Here is a 9,647-nt window from a genome sequence, read left to right on the forward strand (position 1 = left end):
CCAAACACTCAAAGAGCTGGGGAACCTGAAAAAGAAGTCCAGACTGCAACTGAGATTTTCTGTCACATTTATGATGAAGCTCTAAGTCCAACACTTTGTTTCCTTTATTGTTCTAAGCAGTACCTTCTTAAGATTGAAAAGTATGAAGAGAGAGAGAGAGGTAGGAGATTGTAGACCTCCTCATGTTCCAAGAGTAATTTTAATCAGAGAGGTTAGAAAAGGCCAAAACAAAGGAAAATAATCAAGCAATATAAAATAATAAGGATTTAGCCATTAAGCAAAGTCAAGGATCTTTAGTTCCTCCTCAAGGGCCATAGATAATATTCTGAGCAATATCCTGTGAGCAGTTTTAGAGATGCTAAAGCCCCAACCAGGCTGAAATTTAAGTACATAGACCACATAGTAGGTGGAACTAGCTGGTCAATGATGTTGTCTCCCAATATCCTCAGTAACAGGCCATAGTAGAATGTCCTAAAACTGATCACACACCCCATGGCCTACCCTCACTCTGTCGTTAAATCCTTACCCTGAAAGCATTTGGGGAGTGTGGGTCTTTTAATCACCAGCTGCTAGGATGCCTTGCTTGGTCCTACAATAAACACTACACTTGCTTTCACTGCAATACACAGTCAGTTGATTGACTTTATTGCACAGAAGTGAGCAGACCCAAGTTTGGTTTGGTAACAGTACTGAATATTAAGAATGTGTGTATAGAAGGGTGATAAATCACTTTTGTTTCAGGAACCAAGTAGATTTATTGATGTGATTTTTCTGTGTAAAAATTCTTTAGGAATGAGATTTTGCAGGTTTCATATTTTTGGTTATTATTTATGTAAGCAGCCTGTATTTAAGTTGATACAGAAGTAGACACTGGTTGAACATTACCCTTCAATTGCTAGGAGACCAGTGACTTTGTGATGTCACAGCTTTTTGACTTTGAGAACCACTGTGATGGTCTAGAGAATTCATCTCTGTACGCCAGCCAGGCAGCATTTGAAGTTGCGGTGTGTAAAATCAGACAAATGAGAAAAGTATCTGAAGAAAGATTTCTTTGAGATGGCACATTTTTCTTCAGAAATTCAAGATGTGCCTCCTAAAGATGAATCAACTGGTTCAGAAACCTCCATTAGATCTCCTTTGTGTGATTACACACTTACTGAGGACTCAGTTTTGAGATCTATGATTGAAGAATATGCTTCTCAGGCTTTGTCTGAGGAAGGCCACGATACACATTTTCTGTCTCTGAAACAGAGTTGAATGACTTTCTTTTACTCACTTTTCCTCAAAAACTTTGGAATATAGTTGAAAGTGATCAGTTTGAATGTATTGGTGGGATGAGAGTGGCACTTCTATAGTGATCAATGAAGAAGTCTTCAAGAAAGAAGTCTTAGAAAGAAAGGCCCCTTTCAGAATATTTGAAACTGATAGTATGAAAAGTTTAGTTCGACAGCTTAACCTTTATGGGTTTAGAAAAAAGCAACAAACTTTTCAAAGATCTGCTTCACTAGCTGACTTTCTGGAAGAAGAAAACAATGTCTCTGTTTTGAGCAAGGTATTCCAAACTTTTCACTTATTATTGGCAATATGTAAGATTAAATCATGTGACCTAGAAAGCATGTTCATGCTCACATATGTAGCTAAAACTGAATTTAAAATTGAGATGGTAAATTATTGAAGAAAAGTTTTTTGTTGTGCTATTTTTTTAAGTTGAATACAGCTGGAGGTTAAAATATTTAATATTTAGCAAACTTTCCAAGCAAATTGAAACCAGATACAAGTCCTAAAGCTACTTAAAGTGGTATTTACTGTATATATAAAATATATTTTTAGTTGAGGATCATAACTGTTTCTAACATGTAAGCTGTTAAAACTACTGATGGAGATGTTTTCCTTAATGCTACTTAATTGGTATCATTAAAGGAATAAATGTTTACAGTTTATCTTTGCTTGTCAGTTTTACCTTGGATTATAAAGAAACTAAATAACTTTATACTTTGATTTAGTTACAGGTCTACTATAATCCAAATTTCAAAAGAGGCTATCCCCAACTTTTAGTAAGAATGAAAAGAAAAGCTGGGATTAACAATGTGTCAACAATATTTTCATTAGTTCGAGATTACAAGAAGAAGCATGTAATGTTAAAGCAAGGGTCAACATAAATGATTGTAACTCTGATTTTCTTCCTGAAACTAGTAGATAGTGCATTTTCAGCCTCCTCAATTTAAGTGTGCCTTTCATACAAAAGCCTTATACCAGCTAGATAGTAGCTAATACAAGTGCCCTAACTCCATGTAACTTTCTTTCCCCATCAACAATATCAGTTAGACAAACAGAAGAGCTTGCAGATCAACCTGCTGTTTTAAATCAGTTGAGCATTTTTGATTGGCACTCACATAGCAGCTACGCTCAAGTAAATGGCCACATTGAGGACTTTGCTATTACAACTACATCTACTTCTTAGAACCATCATATCTCCATTTAGTTCAGTTTAGTTTAGTTCAGTCAATCAGTCATGTCCGACTCTTTCCGATCCCATGAATCGCAGCATGCCAGTCCTTCCTTTCCATCACCAACTCCCGGAGCCTACCCAAACCCATGTCCATAGAGTTGATGACGCCATCCAGCCATCTCATCCTTTATCGTCCCCTTCTCTTTCTGCCCCCAGTCCTTCCCTGTATGTCCATTACAGAGTAGTTATCTGGACTGATGCTGGAGCCTTCTAAATTTCCAGATAGTTATAGCAATATGTCATCCCATGACAGTCCTTTTCCTAACCTGCAACAGAGAGGCAACTCATGGTTCCCAGTGTCAATGATAGCTTATACATCTGCCTCCTCTCTTTCAAGTTAACTCATCAACAATCTTCATTATATGAAAACCATGCTAATTAAAACTGACCTATCAAATAAGTGTCAGATTATGGAGCCTAATGAAGATTAAAATTTACATTGGGAGATGTCAACAAATGCCTACAATTCTTGTATTTAAATAATAGAGCTACATATTCATCTCCATCACTTCATTTTCTGTTTTGAAACAATGAAGTGTAAAATGAAGCTTTATTCAATGTCTGGCTATTTTGCTGCACTGTTTTATAAACTCTTCAGCTCAAGAAAATGTTAGTTATGCATCCTAGGTAAATGACACCTAATCTATTCTTTGTAAGCAAGAATATGAGAACAAAGGGAAAAGAGGTAATGGATGTAAAGTTATTTCTGAAATCATCCCTGCTAAAATGAATGGTTGTCTAAGTTAGGATGGTATGGGTGAAGGAAGAGATACAAATAAAAATTTAAAAAATGCAAATACATAGTAGGTACACTAGTGCATTCACAGTTATATCATACTATATTAGTTATAGGTAGAATCTTGAGGTTAGACAGTAGATTGGTGGGGAAAGAGTGGGAATAGTGGTTGACTTTATTTTTCTGGGCTCCAAAATCACTGCAGATGGTGATTGCAGACTTGAAATTAAAAGACACTTACTCTTTGAAAGGAAAGTGATGACCAACCTAGACAGCATATTAAAAGGCAGATACATTACTTTGTCAACAAATGTCCATCTAGTTAAGGCTATGGTTTTTCCAGTGGGCATCTATGGATGTGAGAGTTGAACTATAAGGAAAGCTGAGCACCGAAGAATTGATGCTTTTGAACTGTGGTGTTGGAAAAGACTCTTGAGAGTCCCTTGGATTGTAAGGAGATCCAATCAATCTATCCTAAAAGATATCAGTTCTGGGTGTTCACTGGAGGGACTGATACTGAAGCTGAAACTCTAATACTTTGGCCATCTGATGTGGAGAGCTGATTCATTTGAAAAGACCCTGATGCTGGAAAGGAAGAGGATTGATGGCAGGAAGAGAAGGGGAAGACAGATGATGAGATGGTTGGATGGTATCACCAACACAATGGACAAGGGTTTGGGTTGATTCTGGGAGTTGGTGATGAACAGGGAGGCCAGGCATGATGAGGTTCATGGGATTGCAAAGAGTTGAACATGACTGAGAAACTGAACTGAACTGTCTTCATTATAGAAATACATATCATATTTGAAAATATAGATATTGTAGCATGACCAAAATCATGATCACCATTATACCATCACTATAATACCAAAGATAGCATGATATAATCAGTGACTGGCCCATGGTCAGCACAAGATAGGCATTTTACAAGAGGCATTGTATAGGGTCATTTTTGCTCTACTGTCCTTAAGGCATACCTTTATTTCCTGTCACCAAGATTCCACCCTATAGTTCATATTTATATGTTGCTTATCTGTTCCCACAGAGACCAGATAAATTCCTTGTGGTGATTGCAGCACCTGAGCATGGTCAACAAATTCTTTGAAGACATGATATCTGTTTCCTTAGTTGTTTCATTATCTTTCTGTTACACTGTGCTTCTGGAGCTACAATCACTCAAACTACTTTCAGTCATGCTAAGCCCCACCTCACAACTTTGCCTCAACTCTTTTTTGGGGTTGGAAGGAACTTCTGTTTGCCTTTCTTCCAAGTTGAGTGCAGATATCAGGTCTTCATTGTGTTTTGGATCTATCCTATTTGCTTTATGTATCTTTCACATAAGCGCAAACTTAGAACCTGCACATTTTAAGAACTTACTGAATTATCAATAAAGAAATGTAATAACCAGTCAAATGCTATATATGTTTCTCAACAACACTCTATAACCTGAACTATTATCATAATTGACCTTTCCTATTTACTGAGAATTTTTCCCAAGTTGATAAATATATATTGTATTTACTTGGATGGCAAATGTGGGAATTCTAATTACAAAAGGATTGCTGCTCTCATGAAGTTTACAGTCTATAAGAACCCATTCTAAGCATGTTATATCAGGCCCCAGTTCCCTAAAATTTAGTAGTAGTTATAGAGATATGTATATAAAAAAAGGAAACATTCATTTTAATCACCTAGAAAAGTCATGGAGTAAGCAGGGATCAAGATGAATGGCTGAACCTTAATATATTTCACAATGAAATACTCTGAGCAGTTTGTCTGCTTGTTGGACTATCCAGACTGTCATGAACACTACCAAGAAATCTTGGCAATCTCAACCTTGTAGCCATTCGTTTAGATGGCAGTGGCAACATCAAGTCATGTCCCTGTTTTGGTATGGTAATCCACATAGGACGACACCAAGTTCTCATTCTTGCAGCTAATGGACAGTGAAATCTGTGAAATATTTCTGTAGATAAGGGAGTTGTCCATATCACTACACTTTTTTTCTTTTTAACACTGAAAATGTTCATTAAAGGTAGGTGAGAATACCATGCTTTAGAGAGGTAAGCATTTTGCAGCAATTGTAACAGTTACTGAAATTGGTGTCCTTAGTTATCATTTCAAGTCCAAATCCAATGGCTTTATTTTAGATTTCAGGTATCTTACTATGTAGTCAAATTTGCATGCTTTGAGCAATGTCAGCTTAAAGGAGAGTCCATCCTCTATTCTATTGCCATGTACTGATTATTCCTTCTCACTCCCTTTTCCTCTCTTTTCAAGTTTCGCTTTGAATGGCAGGTCCTTCTGAAAAAGAACAGTATTAATCCACTTAGTCTTCTGTGATAATTTGGAAAAGATATGGATAAGAACATTCAATATATCATGTTGAAAAGCTACTGTTTTTGTTCCCTCCTGAAAATATATTAAGAAATTACACCTCAACTGTCCTACCAAGGGAAGCCTGGCTACATGATGAATTACTTGGTGATCAATTCCCATATGACTTTAACATATCATTGCTTTTAATTCTCAAAAACTTATAGAGAAAATAGCTCAATACATTAGGGCAACATTTTACATGAATTCAATTTTCTTTCCCTTATTTATTTATTTTATAATTGGTGCCTAAAATAGTAAAAGTGAAATAGAAAATTTAAGTGAGGTAAATGCAGAAGATTGGAGCAAAAAGTAGAAAAATTGATAGGAGAAAGTCAGAGGATGAAACTGTATGCTTAAAGTGTAACAAACACATGTGTAACTACAGGGCCTAAAGAGGTCAATATGGCTTTAGTATTGTTACCCTACATTATTTTCATTTTAGCAAATAACAGAATAGTATTATATGTTAAATATTCTAAGACTCCATGGAATGCAGAACAAAGGCATATCTTTTAAAACACTCTGATTTAAAATGTCACTAGAGTGAAATCATTCAACTACAATTACCTTCCAACATTAAGCCTAGAAACAAGTAGCAGAGAAATTCTGTGCAGTTCATAGGTGTCCTTCAGTGAGTCTTTTGGTTTTCTTTTCCTTTTGTAATTGTGTTTTGAGCATGTAGATTGTGACTGTGCTTGTGTGTATGTGTGTGCATCAGATTAAGAATGTGTAAGAATATGTCTTGGTGCTCTTTTGGACTTTTATGTTAGAGATTTTGGCTGAAGAAATGGTCAATTCAAAAATATAAAGAGGCACAAATTAAAATGCCCATTCAAAAGTCTGTTTTCCCTTTTCTTTTTTCTTTTTTTTTCATTTATTTTTATTAGTTGAAAGCTAATTACTTTACAATATTGTAGTGGTTTTTGCCATATATTGACATGAATCAGCCATGGATTTACATGTGTTCCCCATCCCGATTCCCCCTCCTACCTCCCTCCCTCCCCATCCCATCCCTCTGGGTCTTCCAAGTGCACCAGCCCTGAGTACTTGTTTCATGCATCCAACCTGGGCTGGTGATCTGTTTCACTCTTGATAGTATACTTGCTTCAATGCTATTCTCTTAGAACATTCCACCCTCACCTTCTCCCAGAGTCCTAAAGTCTGTTCTGTACATCTGTGTCTCTTTTTCTGTTTTGCATATAGGGTTATCGTTAACCATTTTATAAATTCCATATATATGTGTTAGCCTACTGTATTGGTTCTTATCTTTCTGGCTTACTTCACTCGTATAATGGGCTCCAGTTTCATCCATCTTATTAGAACTGATTCAAATGAATTCTTTTTAATGGCTGAGTAATATTCCATGGTGTATATGTAACACAGCTTCCTTATCCATTCATCTGCTGATGGGCATCGAGGTTGCTTCCATTTCCTGGATATTATAAACAGCGCTGCGATGAACATTGGGGTGCACATGTCTCTTTCAGATCAGTGCGTATGCCCAGGAGTGGGATTGCTGGGTCATGTGGCAGTTATTTTTCCAGTTTTTTTTAAGGAATCTCCACCCTGTTTTCCATAGCGGCTGTACTAGTTTGTATTCCCACCAACAGTGTAAGAGGGTTCCCTTTTCTCCACACCTTCTCCAGCAATTATTGCTTGTAGACTTTTGGATAGCAGCCATCCTGACTGGCGTGTAATGGTACCTTGTTGTGGTTTTGATTTGCATTTCTCTAATAATGAGTGATGTTGAGCATTTTTTCATGTGTTTGTTAGCCATCTGTATGTCTTCTTTGGAGAAATGTCTGTTTAGCTCTTTGGCCCATTTTTTGATTGGGTCATTTACTTTTTTGGAATTGAGCTGCAGGAGTTGCCTGTATATTTTTGAGATTAACCCTTTGTCTGTTGGTTCATTTGCTATTATTTTCTCCCATTCTGAGGGCTGTCTTTTCTCCTTGCTTATAGTTTCCTTTGTTGTGCAAAAGCTTTTAAGTTTCATTAGGTCCCATTTGTTTATTTTTGCTTTTATTTCCAATATTCTGGGAGGTGGGTCGTAGAAGATCCTGCTGTGATTTATGTTGGAGAGCTTTACCTGTGTTCTCTTCTAGGAGTTTTATAGTTTCTGGTCTTCCATTTAGATCTTTAATCCATTTTGAGTTTATTTTTGTGTATGGTGTTAGAAGGTGTTCTAGTTTCATTCTTTTACAGGTGGTTGACCAGTTTTCGCAGCCCCACTTATTAAAGAGGTTATCTTTTTTCCATTGTATATCTTTGCCCACTTTGTCAAAAATAAGGTGTCCATAGGTTCGTGGATTTATCTCTGGGCTTTCTATTCTGTTCCAATGATCTATATTTCTGTCTTTGTGCCAGTACAATACTGTCTTGATGACTGTGGCTTTGTAGTATAGTCTGAAGTCAGGCAGGTTGATTCCTCCAGTTTCATTCTTCTTTCTCAAGATTGCTTTGGCTAGTCAAGGTTTCTTGTATTTTCACACAAATTGTGAAGTTATTTGTTCTAGTTCTGTAAAAAATATCATTGGTAGCTTGATAGGGGTTGCATTGAATCTATAGATTGCTTTGGGTAATATAGCCATTTTCATAATATAGATTCTTCCAATCCATGAACATGGCATATTTCTCTATCTATTTGTGTCCTTTTTTATTTCTTTCATCAGTGTTTTATAGTTTTATACATATAGGTCTTTCATTTCTACTCCTAAGTATTTTATTCTTTTTGTTGCAGTGGTGAATGTTATTGTTCCCTTAATTTCTCTTTCTGTTTTCTCATTGTGAGTGGATAGGAATGAAAGGGATTTCTGAGTGTTAATTTTATATCCTGCAACATTACTGTGTTCATTGATTAGCTGTAGTAACTTTCTGGTAGAGTCTTTAGTGTTTTCTATGTAGAAGATCATGTCGTCTGCAAAGAGTGAGAGTTTTATTTCCTCTTCCTATCTGGATTCCTTTTACTTCTTTTTCTGCTCTGATTTCTGTGGCCAACACTTCCAAACCTATGTTGAATAGTAGTGGTGAGAATGGACACCCTTGTCTTGTTCCTGACTTTAAGGGAAATGCTTTCAATTTTTCACCATTGAGGATAATGTTTGCTGTGGGTTTGACATATGTAACTTTTATTATGTTGAAGTATGTCCCTTCTATGCCTGCTTTCTGGAAAGTTTTTATCATAAATGGATGTTGAATTTTGTCAAAGTCTTTCTGCATCTATTGAGATAATCATATGGTTTTTATCTTTCAATTTGTTAATGTGATGCATTACATTGATTGATTTGCGGATATTAAAGAATCCTTGCATTCCTGGGATAAAGCACACTTGGTCATGATGTGTGATCTTTTTAATATGTTGTTGGATTCTGTTTGCTAGAATTTTGTTAAGGATTTTTGCATCTATGTTCATCAGTGATATTAGCCTGTAGTTTTCTTTTTTTGTGTGGCGTCCTTGTTTGCTTTTGGTGTTAGGGTGATGGTGGCCTCAGAGAATGAGTTTGGAAGTTTGCCTTCTTCCACAATTTTCTGGAAAAGTTTGAGTAATATAGGTGTTAGTTCTTCTCTAGATTTTTGGTAGAATTCAGCTGTGAAGCCATCTGGTCCTGGGCTTTTGTTTGCTGGAAGATTTCTTATTACAGCTTCGATTTCTGTGCTTGTGATGGGTTTGTTAAGATCTTCTATTTCTTCCTGGTTCAGTTTTGGAAAGTTATACTTTTCTAAGAATTTGTCCATTTCTTGTAAGTTGTCCATTTTATTGGCATAGAGCTGCTGGTAGTAGTCTCTTATGATCTTTTGTATTTCAGAATTGTCTGTTGTGATCTCTCCATTTTCATTTCTAATTTTATTGATTTGGTTCTTCTCCCTTTGTTTCTTGATGAGTCTGGCTAACAGCTTGTCAATTTTATTTACTTTTTAAAAAATACAGCTTTTAGCTTTGTTGATTTTTGCTATGGTCCCTTTGGTTTGTTTTGCTTGTATTTCTACTCTAATTTTTAAGATTTCTTTCTTTCTATTAATCCT

The 9,647-nt window shown here is 36.1% G+C and overlaps 1 pseudogene; it reads left to right on the plus strand.

Annotated features, from left to right (window-relative positions):
- The first annotated feature begins 952 nt into the window (after positions 1 to 952).
- On the plus strand, positions 953 to 2,461 carry LOC110122122 (heat shock transcription factor, Y-linked-like; annotated as a pseudogene).
- Positions 2,462 to 9,647: the final 7,186 nt, after the last annotated feature.

This window comes from Odocoileus virginianus, chromosome Y, assembly GCF_023699985.2.
Source record: "Odocoileus virginianus isolate 20LAN1187 ecotype Illinois chromosome Y, Ovbor_1.2, whole genome shotgun sequence".
NCBI lineage: Eukaryota > Metazoa > Chordata > Mammalia > Artiodactyla > Cervidae > Odocoileus > Odocoileus virginianus.